The sequence below is a fragment of the Haliotis rufescens genome, unplaced genomic scaffold, assembly GCF_023055435.1.
Source record: "Haliotis rufescens isolate VD_foot unplaced genomic scaffold, xgHalRufe1.0.p SCAF_12, whole genome shotgun sequence".
In the NCBI taxonomy this organism is placed as follows: domain Eukaryota; kingdom Metazoa; phylum Mollusca; class Gastropoda; order Lepetellida; family Haliotidae; genus Haliotis; species Haliotis rufescens.
In genome coordinates, this window is record NW_025963802.1 from 18,623,697 (window position 1) to 18,636,543 (window position 12,847).

General features: G+C 42.8%; 1 protein-coding gene across 2 annotated transcripts in view; it reads left to right on the forward strand.

The window, feature by feature from the left end:
• Positions 1–2,592: 2,592 nt before the first annotated feature.
• The window catches only part of LOC124145661 (5-hydroxytryptamine receptor 4-like), a 123,431-nt gene continuing 113,176 nt past the window's right edge, over positions 2,593–12,847 (forward strand). For both annotated transcript variants that reach the window (XM_046515513.2, XM_046515515.2), the window contains exons 1-2: positions 2,593–2,731; positions 2,948–3,077. The gene's annotated coding sequence lies outside the window, so the exon portion shown is untranslated. The remainder of the gene's footprint in view (positions 2,732–2,947; positions 3,078–12,847) is intronic.

A 12,847-nucleotide genomic window follows, 5' to 3' on the forward strand; every position in this document is an offset into this window, starting at 1 on the left:
AAACTGAACAACCTCTCATCATCTTTCCCGGAAGCCCAGTGGGTTACAAAACTTAACACGATATGCCAGGTTGCAGGTTCGATTCACGTCATTGAATTTTCATGTTTTTTGTCACTTTTAGCAAATCCTCAAACACAATTGTCTTCCCGTCAAGTGACAAGTTTTATAACACCTTAATTGTAGGTAAAACCTAGGTATTGCAACTGAAATGTATTCACCAGGTCCCTGGCATTGTTGATATTGCCTGCCTTGGAAGTTCACCAACGTTTAGAAGAACCTTCTGTTACTGGGGTGTGATCATCGGATGTTTATAAATATGGCTATACGCAAAGTATGTCAAACTACGGGTGAGCTCACACATGGCTTACCGTCAGTATACTGTGTCTGAGTGGGGTATTCATGTTAAACTGTGGCATGGTATCTCAGTGAGCTAGCACTATAAATCGGGATCAGTCCGGACTAGTACACGCAGCCACACAAACACACACCCCTACATGCACGTCGCTATATAAGTGCAATAATCTTGGACGCGACGTTAAACCCCATTTCACCTCACCTCGCACATAGCTTAAAGTCGCTTTGGAAATGTTTCAACAGGAAACACAAGGAATAATCTTAGGTTGGATTCGAACCGGGTGAATACGTCACCCACAGAACCACGAACGAACAGATATATGTGATGGGAAAATCTGCATGTTTGCAAACATCATTACTCCGATCCAATGATTCGTAAATCCAGATATTATTTATTTCATTGGGAACGGTATGTTCTGGATTAACGAGGTTCCACTGTATCCACCTGTATACACTGTACGTGTTTTATTGTGTGTTGGGACACGCCAGAAACCTATGATTGTGGGTTCGAACCCGGTTCGCCCCGATTATGTTTCTAGGTTTGTCAGCACCAAGCCCGTGGGTTTCACCGAAGTGGTAAACGTCTGAGACCTGCATCACTTCGGGCTTTCCTCCCACATTAAGCTGACACGCCGTGATATAACTGGAATACTGTTAAAAGCGACGTTAAATCCAACTCACTCACTATTGTGTGTTGTGATCGAACAAACCTTCCCAGTTCAACTCAATCGTCACCGTCGCGTGAAACCCTCATACGGCCTGGAAAATCTACAATTGGAAAATGACTAAGCTTACCCTGATAATCCCTGATGGTTCAGTATTAATGAGTACAGTCTGTAGACCGTAAAAATACTCAACTTTAATCACAGTATATGTAATGTATCTTCTTCAATCGATAGAGTGTCAGCTTCCCGTCAGTCCGCAGCGGTTACACGACTGGTCCAGACGCACTTGGCAGACAGCTGTATTAACTATTCAAATGTGTTGCCGTTTTTTGAAACGGGACCTATAAGGTGGGAAATAACTAAAATATGTCCAGGAATTTCAAGATAGATTTTAGTCTATTCATGATCTGTTAGCAAGATGTATGACATTGAAAATGAACATGTGAAATCTGTTTTTCGTCTGACGTAGCTGCTTTATCATCTTTGTAGCTTCCTCATTCGACGGGTTATGTTGGGATAAAGCACTGCATTTCTGAAAATCCATCTCAAAACTATGTGGAATCGTTTTGGTGTACATGGGGGCGTCTTTGACTTTCCATATTTTCGCACATCATTAAAATAATATTTTGTCGAGTCAGGTCTTTTCTCCTCGCTGCTGTTGTGGCAGTGTACCGAATTATTGACCCATCACTGCTGTTGCTGTTGTGAACCAACCCACTCACCCATCACTGCTGTTGCTGTTGTGAACCAACCCACTCACCCATCACTGCTGCTGTTGTTGTGAACCAACCCACTCACCCATCACTGCTGTTGCTGTTGTGAACCGACCCACTGACCAATCACTGCTGTTGCTGTTGTGAACCAACCCACTCACCCATCACTGCTGTTGTTGTGAACCAACCCACGGACCCATCACTGATGTTGCCGTTGTGAACCAACCCAATGACCCATCACTGCTCTTGTCGATGTAAACCGACCCACTCACCCACCACTGCTGTTGTTGTTATGAACCAACCCACGGACCCATCACTGTCGTTGTTGTTGGGAACCGACCCACTGTCCAATCACTGTTCTTGTCGATGTAAACCGACCCACTCACTCACCACTGCTGTTGTTATGAACCAACCCACGGACCCACCCCTACAGTTCTCGTACCGACATACTGACTCCAATACAGCTGTTTTCCATGTGGGTCGACCAACTGACTCACCAAGACCGTGAACGAATACCGACCACAATAGGCTTGACATGCGTTTTGATGAAATGTATCAAAAGAGAAAAAATCAAGATGAATTCCAAGGTCCATTGTAAAACATTATCAGCTTTCCAAGCCACTGCCCAGACTAATAGGGCCCACTGCGAATTTCTTTCCACATTTGCTCAAATCGATATGATTAATATTGCAAGTGTAATATCCCCCCGCAAAGTAGCGCTCTGATTGTTGCCGATTTTGAACAAAGTGTTGAAGCGAATAATTTGGAATATGTCATTTTGTAATATAATCAGGAATGAAAATATGATCTGTCTGAGGGCTGTACGAGTGTCCTGTACTGTTCAGGAAGATAGTGAAGTAGGAGCACGTGACACGCGCTCTCTCCCGCCTTCAAGTCAAGTACTCTAACTGTCGTCTGCTGTGTTTTCAAAAGGATAACTATCGTTTGGTTTGGCGGCATTGCAGCATCCCATGGATACTGGATCTCTTCTCTGCAGAGGTAAAAGACATTATTTCCAAGTTTAGCACCAAGGTCTAGTTTGATGCTTTCTGCATGTGTGATAGGAGAAGCAGTAGACGAAGCTTGTGATCAGTAATCTGCTCCTCTCATTCCTCAACCCCTGAGCCATCTCTTTCACTCAGCCCGCTCGCCAATCTCGCATGCTCAAAGAGAACTTGCAACTTTCTGGCATTTGTGTCGATTTCTTCCTTTCAGAAACTGCTGGTTGTCAGATCATGCGTGACAGGCGCTGTGTCATCTCGCGCCAACTTTAGGAGCAGACGATTTCCGGCACTGTACAGAAAACAGGGAGAATCCAGTGGAGTAGTACCTGTTTCTGTGGCAGGTAGGACAATACGTTATTTCCACTGTGTTGGTGTTGTATATTATATTTTAACAAGTGTAGATATGTGAACTAGCGTATCGGTCCACGTCATTTTGTATCATTTGCCTCGAAGCGGGTCTCGGTAATTAGACTAATGACGTTTGTCTTCACATCGCGTATCGATATCTTTTTGCACCCTTCCTTCACAGGAACACGTCCAAAGGTAACAAGCCCTCCTTCAAAGGGTATCAATTTGCTCATTAGCACACGTTTTTTATTGTTTTTTTCTTATCCATGAAGAATAACCCACATTTGCCAATATTTCGGGAATGTATGACTGCGTAAGAACGAACAAGAATTTCTTATTTGTTCGACAGCATGTTCCATATATTCAACGGTGTACATGGCAGGTATTATCGACATGTCAGCTGAGACCCGTAAAGATCCGGGGTAGAATAGGTCTTCAGCAACCCATGCTTGTCGTAAAAGGCGACTATGCGTGTCGTAAGAGGCGACTAACGGGATCGGGTGGTCAGACTCGCTGACTTGGTTGATGCATGTCATCGATCCCAGTTGCTCGATGGTCATGACATCAATCACTGGTAGTCTGCTCCAGACTCGATTATTTACAGACCGCCGGCATATCGCTTGAATATTGCTAAACAACAAACAAATAACCTAACAAACACAGATGTCAGCTGACATGATGGAAAGACATACAATAACAAGTTTAAACAGTGGTTTGATAATACATATTGTGAAAAGGGTGTTTTTCGATTGCCCACACGAACAATATATCGTTTATAAACACGACTTCAATGGGCTATAAGCATTCACATGTTGTTAATATGCGTTGTTCAGATATATTTTACATTTTGGATGTGTTTGAATACTTTATTACAAAAATCGATTTTAAAATATTCTTTTCCTGCCAAGTTTATACAATTTTCTGTAATTTTGCATGTGTGTTGTGTCAACAGTATTCCTGCTGTTACACGAGGGCCTGTAAATAATAGAGTCGGGGCCAGATTAACCAGTGGTTGATATTATGAGGACATTCCCGGGCAGTCGGGTTGCGATGACAGGCAATCAAGCAAGGCACCAAGCCTGACAAACAGATCTGATTTAGTCCCCGCTCACGATTAACACGAGGCTAAGGAACATATTCTAACCGGGGTCCCCTAATGTTCAACTGTATGTAGTCTGCGCTGAGTTTTTGTGTAAGATATGTGACTCATGCTCCTGAAAGCTATACTGATATCAATGATGATTACATACTAGCTGTACATCGTTTTGTGCATAATGGGGATCGTTTGGTCAGATCCTCAGTACCCCAGTGTGCGACACAAACACTGGTCCGCTGGTCCGGGTCTAGAATATTTTCTTAAGGACTAGTAAAATTAAGTAAATGCTGGTCCCTTGTGTTATTTTGGACACGACCAAAGTAATCTAACTATGTATAACTTTTGAAATCAGCGACTGACTAGTAGCTTTAAAAACCTGAACGGTACAGTGGTTACCTTCTTGACTGGTTTCTCATTCTAGTTACGCATGCTCTTTTGTTGCATGAACATGATAAAGCATCTGCGTCTTAAAACCTTTCTTGGTGAGCACCATTAGGTCTAGTAGAGATCAAACAAACCCAGGACACATTTCTATGTGCTGTACCTTTAGACCACTGACGAACTACGGTCAGTGTCAAACGTTGTACCCGTCTCAGTCGCACGAGTTGACAAAAATGGGGATGATTGGCTGGTCGGGCATCGTCAACTGATGGCCTTGATCGGTGCTCATGCTGTTAGTCACTGGTTTGCCTGGTCAAAACTCGATTATTCACAGGCCGTGGTGGCATAGCTGGAATATTTTCGACCGGAGAATGGAAAACACTTTGTGGTTGGCTTTTAATTTAGGTCCATGGCATTGTGCTTGTCAAACATGAACTAAATCCATTCATTACAAGATTTGTTCAAATGAATTTCTTGTTTATCATGACCCGCCCGAACCTAAAATTGCTGCCGCGCCTAATATTGTTATATATTTTCCACTGTATTGAAGCGACGTTTTCTACTAGAATTTCGCTTTTGCAACGTATTCCGACTTTTTACACCAGGAGCCGCATGTGGCGTGGCTCAAAGAGGTCACGTGGTAGTTAGAATCAAGTTTACCAAGTCAGTTTTAAAATAAGTCACGAGAAACAAGACTATTTTTTTCTGGTCTATCATATTGGCTATGGAATTAATACGGAATGAATAGATTAATCTGCTGTAGAACCGACTGGGTGTTGGGTATTCATCGAGTTTTGAATGGGTTATTGATTTGATATGTATCTTCATGTACAAAAACAGCTGAATTGTCAGATTTAACAAATACATTGTATGCTACCACAATGCACGCCAGTCACGAGGTCGGTCTTTACCATCACGCTACCAGATCATTAACTCATTGCTGGACAAATATTCCATCATGTCATCATTTGCATATATATAAATAGGATGCTCCTAAATTCTATACATTTACGAAAATAACAATAATGTCACAATAAAATCACCTGTCATCGTGGAAATCAATCTAATTGTAATGCATCTCAAATATTCCGAATCGCTTTAAGATTCCAGCGGCCGTCCATGTTGGCTGGAGGACAAGGGAGGTGTTGGGACTCCGAAGAAATCTCGTGATAAAGTCTCGTATTCCACGTCTTGAACAATCCAAGCGTGCGACACGGACCTTTGTTTCTCCGTGCTGGTGTGGCCCCAGCTGCGTTACGTAAAGGCACCATCAATAATTAACTTCAGTCAAACATAGTGTAACTGATATGTGGTATTTTTGCCATTTCAATAATTCATCCCCAACCCTTGCCTGTGTTATTTAGGAGTGGAGCTTGAAGACATTATGTCCATGTTTGCTGCGTACACGTCTTGTACATGTCTTGTCTTTGTGTGAACGATTATGCTTATCATGCACAGAGCAATCAATCTCTGTGATTTAACAGATTATAATATTTTTTTTTTATGAATACTTGCACTATCCTTTATTCTTTGCCAAACAACATTACTGTCAGTTGATATCTTGTCCTTTCTACATGGTCAGAAAGTTCTTTATGTTCGATGCCGTTATATCGCAATGGCCCCTTGGGGCTTACGGATTCCCATAGGTTCCAGATAACTATGCTGGTCATAAGAGGCGATTAAATGGATCGAGGGGCCAACTTGGTTGATTGAGTCAGCGGTTTGTCTGGTTCAAACTCAAATATTTACAGGCCGACGCTACAATTGGAATAATGCCGAATGCGGCGTTAAACAACAAAGAAACAATTGATGTTGTAAAGCAATGACCAAAATACGTCTTTGATGCTTTTGGAGGTTGAAGATGGCAGATCGGGAGTTGTTTCAAAAAGGCTCCGCTAACGCTAACTTTAAATCATGTTTTATTTTATTTATAATAATGGTCATAATGATTAAAATATATGTCTCAGTGAGATTAGAATACGCTTATCATATTCGTCCTTAAAACCTCTCACATAATAATCCGTTGGTTGAATATGAAGCACACATTTTTGTTTGACATCGAAAATGTTTTTTGGACGTGGAAGATTTTTGAACACTTCAGAATAGGGCAAATATATGCACACAGGTTTTTCATGCGTGTCATTCAGTTTGAAAAGGCATGTCGTCATCCAACATGGACGTGTCAGATGCAGTGTTCTACTGATGAAATGAACGCCATCATGGAACAACGGGAATACACGGTGTATTCCTAATGCGGCACTTTGAAAACTACGATTATGTTTAAAACGTTAATTAGAATTGCTATATGGAACCTCAGCGGTTTACTATATCGGGTGCTCAGGCTCGGTAATCTGGTTGATTCCGTGGCATCGAAACTCGAGTGATGATTGTTGTTCAAAATATCAATCACTGGATTGTCTGGTTCAGACTCAATATTTAAAGAACGCCATCATATAGTTGGAATAGTTAAACAACAAACCTACTAAAATGATTTTCAAATCAACTTCGGATATATCGATGTCGATGTCGAATAATCTGTTATTATAAACCCATTCGCAACCCCCTGGGGTGGTAATAAATGTAGTGTTGATGTGAATAACGAACTTCGGATAATACGAAATGATGTTTATGGTTCCTTGGAATGCTTAATATCCGAAGTTAATGAATGTCATTCCTTTCAGGGAGAACTGACCCCCTCCTGGGCCAACTCCAGCCACAGGCCGACGTAAATCAGCCATGGGAAGGTCACATACGTGGTTAATCACGTGCCCAGTCAGTATCTAAATTAAATCCCTTCTTTTATAACTGGATCCTGTCCAGTCTTGTCGCGTAATTGGCCCGTGTATTGTGTTTGAGTTACTTTGGTCAACTTCATTTAGCACCGACTGGCATCTACTGATTGTAGTTAGTACATTTTGACCCTGATTGTTCCTGATCGGACAAATCCTCGATCACACCTGTCTTGGAGTGTCTGAATGTGTGTGTACTCAGATGATTCGTCGCTCTGAAGTAGCTGGGTCCCGCTGGGAATTATTCTTTAGATCTTTAGAGTAACCCGTTGGAGAGATTGTCCAGAAGTGCTTGTCGCGTGTGTGGGTTGGTGGGTGAAGTGACTAAGTACAACCTGGTGACGTTATTATTACGCTTTATTGCGGGGTAGCCCAGTGGTTACAGCGTTCGCTCGCCTTCCAGTCACCAGGGTTCGATTCCTGACATTGCTCCAAAGTGGTCCAGATGCCGCATCTCGCTGTTCAGAGTTGCGCCGCGTGGCCGTGCATGGATCTCCTGGTCGTAGCTTCGATGCAATTTGCCCTCGATTATGATGTTTGGTCTTGTAGAAGCATGCACGTTTCCGTGGGTTTTACCAAAGCGGTAACGTGTATGACCATGAATTTCCACCTGAAACGGTCATTGATATTACTGAATGCTCTGAACCTATCTCCCTCAATATCATGGAAGATTTCAGTTTCAGGTTATTACATCAATACGTCAAGAATCAGCTATCACCAAACTGCTTGAGGAATATTTCAAATGCAAATATTTTCCTTTTATCGCTTTATGTTGACCAGAGGTTATCACTGAAGTAATTCTATAGTTTATGGCAAGTATTCAAGTCGTTTCCAGTAACCCTGATGGACAATTCTCCACTGATCGACCCCTTACCGGACAGCCGACTGTTCCTGTAAATACGTGACTAGCGTCCTTAGAGTGGGGTAGAGAGGGCAAGGTTACACGTATCGTGGACTGTAGATACCACCAAGCCGACACTATATCTGCTCCAGATAACCTGGCGCCAGGGTCTTAGAAGAGTTGCCGACTCAGAGGTACCTGCACAATGAAGACGTTGGCCTGATACGCCCACTGTGGTCAAATGCAGCAGGGTCCAGTTACACCGTTACAATGGTCAATCTCGCCAGCTTCTGGTCAGCTGCGTCACGACGGTGAGCTGGCCTCTGGTATACATCGTTGATGTCCACGGTGTGTGTGTGTGTAACAGGAGGTGTCCATCTGATGTTATCGTGTTCAGAATAAGTCCCCAGCAACCTATGTTGGCTGTAAGAGACGACTTAAATTGACCGGGTGGTCAAGGCTCGGCGCCTAAGAAGATTGCAAATATATGTTGTGTTGGTGAGGACAATGTTTTAATAAGCACAGGCGGATCCAGAGGGGGGACAGCCCCACTCCCTTTTGAAAACCAAATGCAGCATGGTGAAAGGCAGTAAAATTATCTGAGAAAGGATTTTGATATTTTGAGATTTAAAATGTGGATCCGCCCTTGGTGAATTTTAATAGAATTAATGACCTTATGATATATAGTCTTGGGTGTTATATGGGTGTTGGGTGTTAAGTTATAGTTTTCGGTTAGTTTAAGTACGGTTACAGTTTAAATTATTTGTTGTTTAACACCGACCCTGGCTGCCCAATCCCGTTAGTCTTACCACAAGCCTGGGTTGCTGAAGACCTATTCTAACCCGGATTTCCAAGGGTCAGATCATATATTGTGTTGGATTTGTCTGTTTTCATATATGGAGGGTTGACCTTTTGGGATTTAATTGCTGCATAAGTTTCCATTTGTGAGTGTAACGTTTCGTGTCGGCTGGATATTGCTGTATTAGTGAGGTAAAAGACGATACACGGGCTGCGGTTTGTAGATCCAGGAAACTCGGCTGTGCACTTGAGAAACACTATTACGAGAGCGTTCAACTCTTCATACGGATGTGCTAGTTCTTCTGGCTCCTCGGCAATTGGCCATAGTTCCCTTGTCAGGAAATCACATTTCTGTGTTTTTAAAGGTTCGTTGAGGTTTAGTCTATCGATTTATCAAGTATGCCCCATTACCGAACTCAAAACCACATGAGCCATCCCTTGTCTTCAACAACAAAACATTACGGTAGGTTTGGACATCTTGAGAATAAAAGCGATACAAAACATTTCCATAATCCTAAGAAATCATTACTATACGCAGATTCGAGTCAATGATTCCGTTCACATCAGCATGATGTTTATGAATCACTACCAAATAGTAATGATACAAGGTGTCCTCGAGAAGATGAGTGTATCCTTCCAACCCTGTCGACCATCAAAAATACATGCAAAGACAAGTGAATTGTTCACCTGAAAAAACACAGGAACATTGGTAAACGTCAAAATAGGGAATTGCATCTGACATCATTTTTGTCACTGATTTGACAAATTCTGAAATGTCTTCCACATGTCCACCAGAAAACATTTTGAAAGCTTTACTATGGCCTTGAGTGTTGTAACTTTGATAAAAGAAGATACATGCATTATGATATAGGGTATGAACTTCATATTTCTATCCCTGGGGAGTATATCCAAGCTGCCTGTCATTTGTGCGCTAGAAGGTTATCAGTCATATCCTAACGGGTAGCCATTTACTGCTGGTGAACAGGCATATTTGAACGAAAGTCACTTGCCTAGGGAGACATCACATGTGCTACATGTGCTTCTGTGTGGGAAAGGACCGAAGCCCTAGAAACTCCCAGGAACACGACCACCCATCCAACTCCTCTCCGCAACCAATGTTGCTTGCCTTCCCCGGATTTGTGGCCTTCGCTCTGTGCACAGGACCAAGTCCAACTCTCCTCATTACTTCACAACCGCGCAACCGTCATCATTTCCAGGGGCGGTCGGGTAGCCTAGTGGTTAAAGCGTTCGCTTGTCACGCCGAAGACCCGGGTTCGATTCCCGACATGGGTACAATGTGTGAAGCCCATTTCTGGTGTCCCCCGCCGTGATATTGCTAGAATATTGCTAAAAGCGGCGTAAAACCATACTCACTCACTCATGATTTCCACCAAAAAGTGCAACTGAAAACAACTCTAGAAGTGCTGGAGAAGAACCTTATTTAGTATGCAATCAGTTATAAAGAACTTTAGAGTCGGGTCGATTTTTAGTTTAGGTCGGCAATGAGGAACAATAAAGGTGTCCTATGTGGCCTAAAATAACAGAACAGGTTTGGAGAAAGCAATAAAAAACAGTCGGTCTTTACTACTTCCTCATCAGATTTTGCACGGGCAATGTATAGATGCTTCAAATAGCCACGACGTATAACCATGCTTCTCTCAGTCTAAAGGGAATCCCGATAGACCTGATTCACGGTCTGGTATTCTCCTTAATGTGTATATGTCTTGTTTACGGTTTTTGTATGCTTGTACTATACCGGTATGCTTGCACTTGTCAGCCACGGGTACTCCAACCACTCTCCGGTTGCACTGGCCATGGCTAATATATGCTTGTATATCAAGTGCAATTCAGCAATGTATTTAAAAAAACTGTTTTGGTAAACCCACATGTCGCTCCAAACTGAATTGATATTCGGTTTGGAAGAAAGGAAAGCGCAGGTGACCACATGAATTATGAGCTAAAGTACAGTTTATGGTTATGTACTCTGGGGCTCTCTGAACGCAAGTCCTGGCTTGTTATCAAAAACAGACCACGGAGCCTCGTTCTGGTACGGTTCCCTTACTGAACTTAATACTGCACGTGCATCACGTTGAGTGAACTACAACACCGTCAGTATGATAATTATGGATTAATCATAAATAACCCATATTTGCAGACTACCAACTTCTGTAATGTTCTGCTAATATATGCCACACACTTTTATATATATACAAGAATGTGCGGGCATTAAAGTTTTAAAATAACTCTAAAATCTTAAAATATCCGCACATTACAGGAATTTCGTATTGTGTATGTGGGATCATTAGTATCTGCTCTCATGCGTTAAAAGTGGCAGTCGTAAGCTCATCTCCATCGTTAATTCACTCTGCATTTTTATTAAGGGAGCGAGTGAGTCACTTCCCCGGTGTACAGTACATACACCCTGTGCACTAAAAAAACCACTTGTCCAATAATAGATGACCAGATGGCTGAAACACGAATACGTACACACACCGGAAAAAACCCTGGGCATGTGACTAAGTTCAAGTGTACCTCTGTACACCCAACAGGGAATGGGTTACGGATATGTGAGGTGGATGTAAAAAAAAACTTCTAGCGCCCCTAGGCAGCTTGGGTTGTATACTCCCAAGGGAGCTGAGATTGATAACATGAATGCAGCAACCCATGCTTGCCGTAAAAGGCGACCATGCTTGTCGTAAGAGGCGACTGACGGGATCGGGTGGTCAGGCTCGCTGACTTGGTTGAAACATGTCATCGTATCCCAATTGCGTGGATCGATACTCATGATGTCAATCACTGTATTGTCTGGTCCAGACTCGATTATTTACAGACCGCCGTCATACAGCTGGAATATTGCTGCGTGCGGCGTTAAACAACAAATAAACAAACCGATAACTGGAATGCAAACGGATCTGCAGGTCGGGGAACAAAGAGCAGGTACCTAGATACCTGCGGTGTAAATAAATGTATAATATGATGATAATATAATGTTGCGGACTGCCATAAAACACTATTCACTCACTAAGTACATCGCTGTTGTAAAAGTGCTGGAACGTTGCTTAAAGCTGGGTAAAGCCCTAGCTACTCATTCGGGACTGTTAAATATCTTTCACTTGGCGAGTCATGGACATAACATGATTTGTTCAGACAAGAACCGTCCAAGTAGAAGAGGACAAATCAAAGCATCCTTCTACAGCCGACAGGGATGGTGCGGTTTAAGTAGCTCAATATGCCCGTATGAGCCTTTAACCGTTCTTTTACATTGCGTGCCTATGTACCAGTAAATGTTGTGTCATATTTCAAATTTGAAAATATTTTTCAATCAATAGTTATCCGCATTGAGGCCTCTCTGATTCCGGGCGTTCTGTTCTGATGATTTGGTGCTGTTTATTTTTTAGTAGATTAGTAGATGTGCTGCATCCTCCCGGGATGTCGAGGACAACTGATACGGTGTATTGTTCTGTTGCACGGGGATCGGGGTATAGTGCCTAGCGGTGTTTAGTTGAGGTAGCCCATGATGATTCTAGGTTAGACTTGGTCCACAGAAACCTACGTTGGCCGAAAGAGGAGACAAAAGTGATCGGTTGGTCAGGCGAGTGATTTCGTTGGTGCCATGTCATCGTACCCCCACGGCGTGGCTTGTCGTAAAAGGCGACTAACGGGATCGGGTGGTCAGGCTCGCTGACTTGGTTGATGCATGTCATCGATCCCAATTGCGTGGATAGATGCTCATGATATTAATCACTGGATTGTCTGGTCCAGACTCGATTATTTACAGACCGCCGTCATATAGCTCGAATATTGCTGAGTGCGGCGTTAAACAACAAACCAACCAACCAACCCACGGCGTGGATCGTT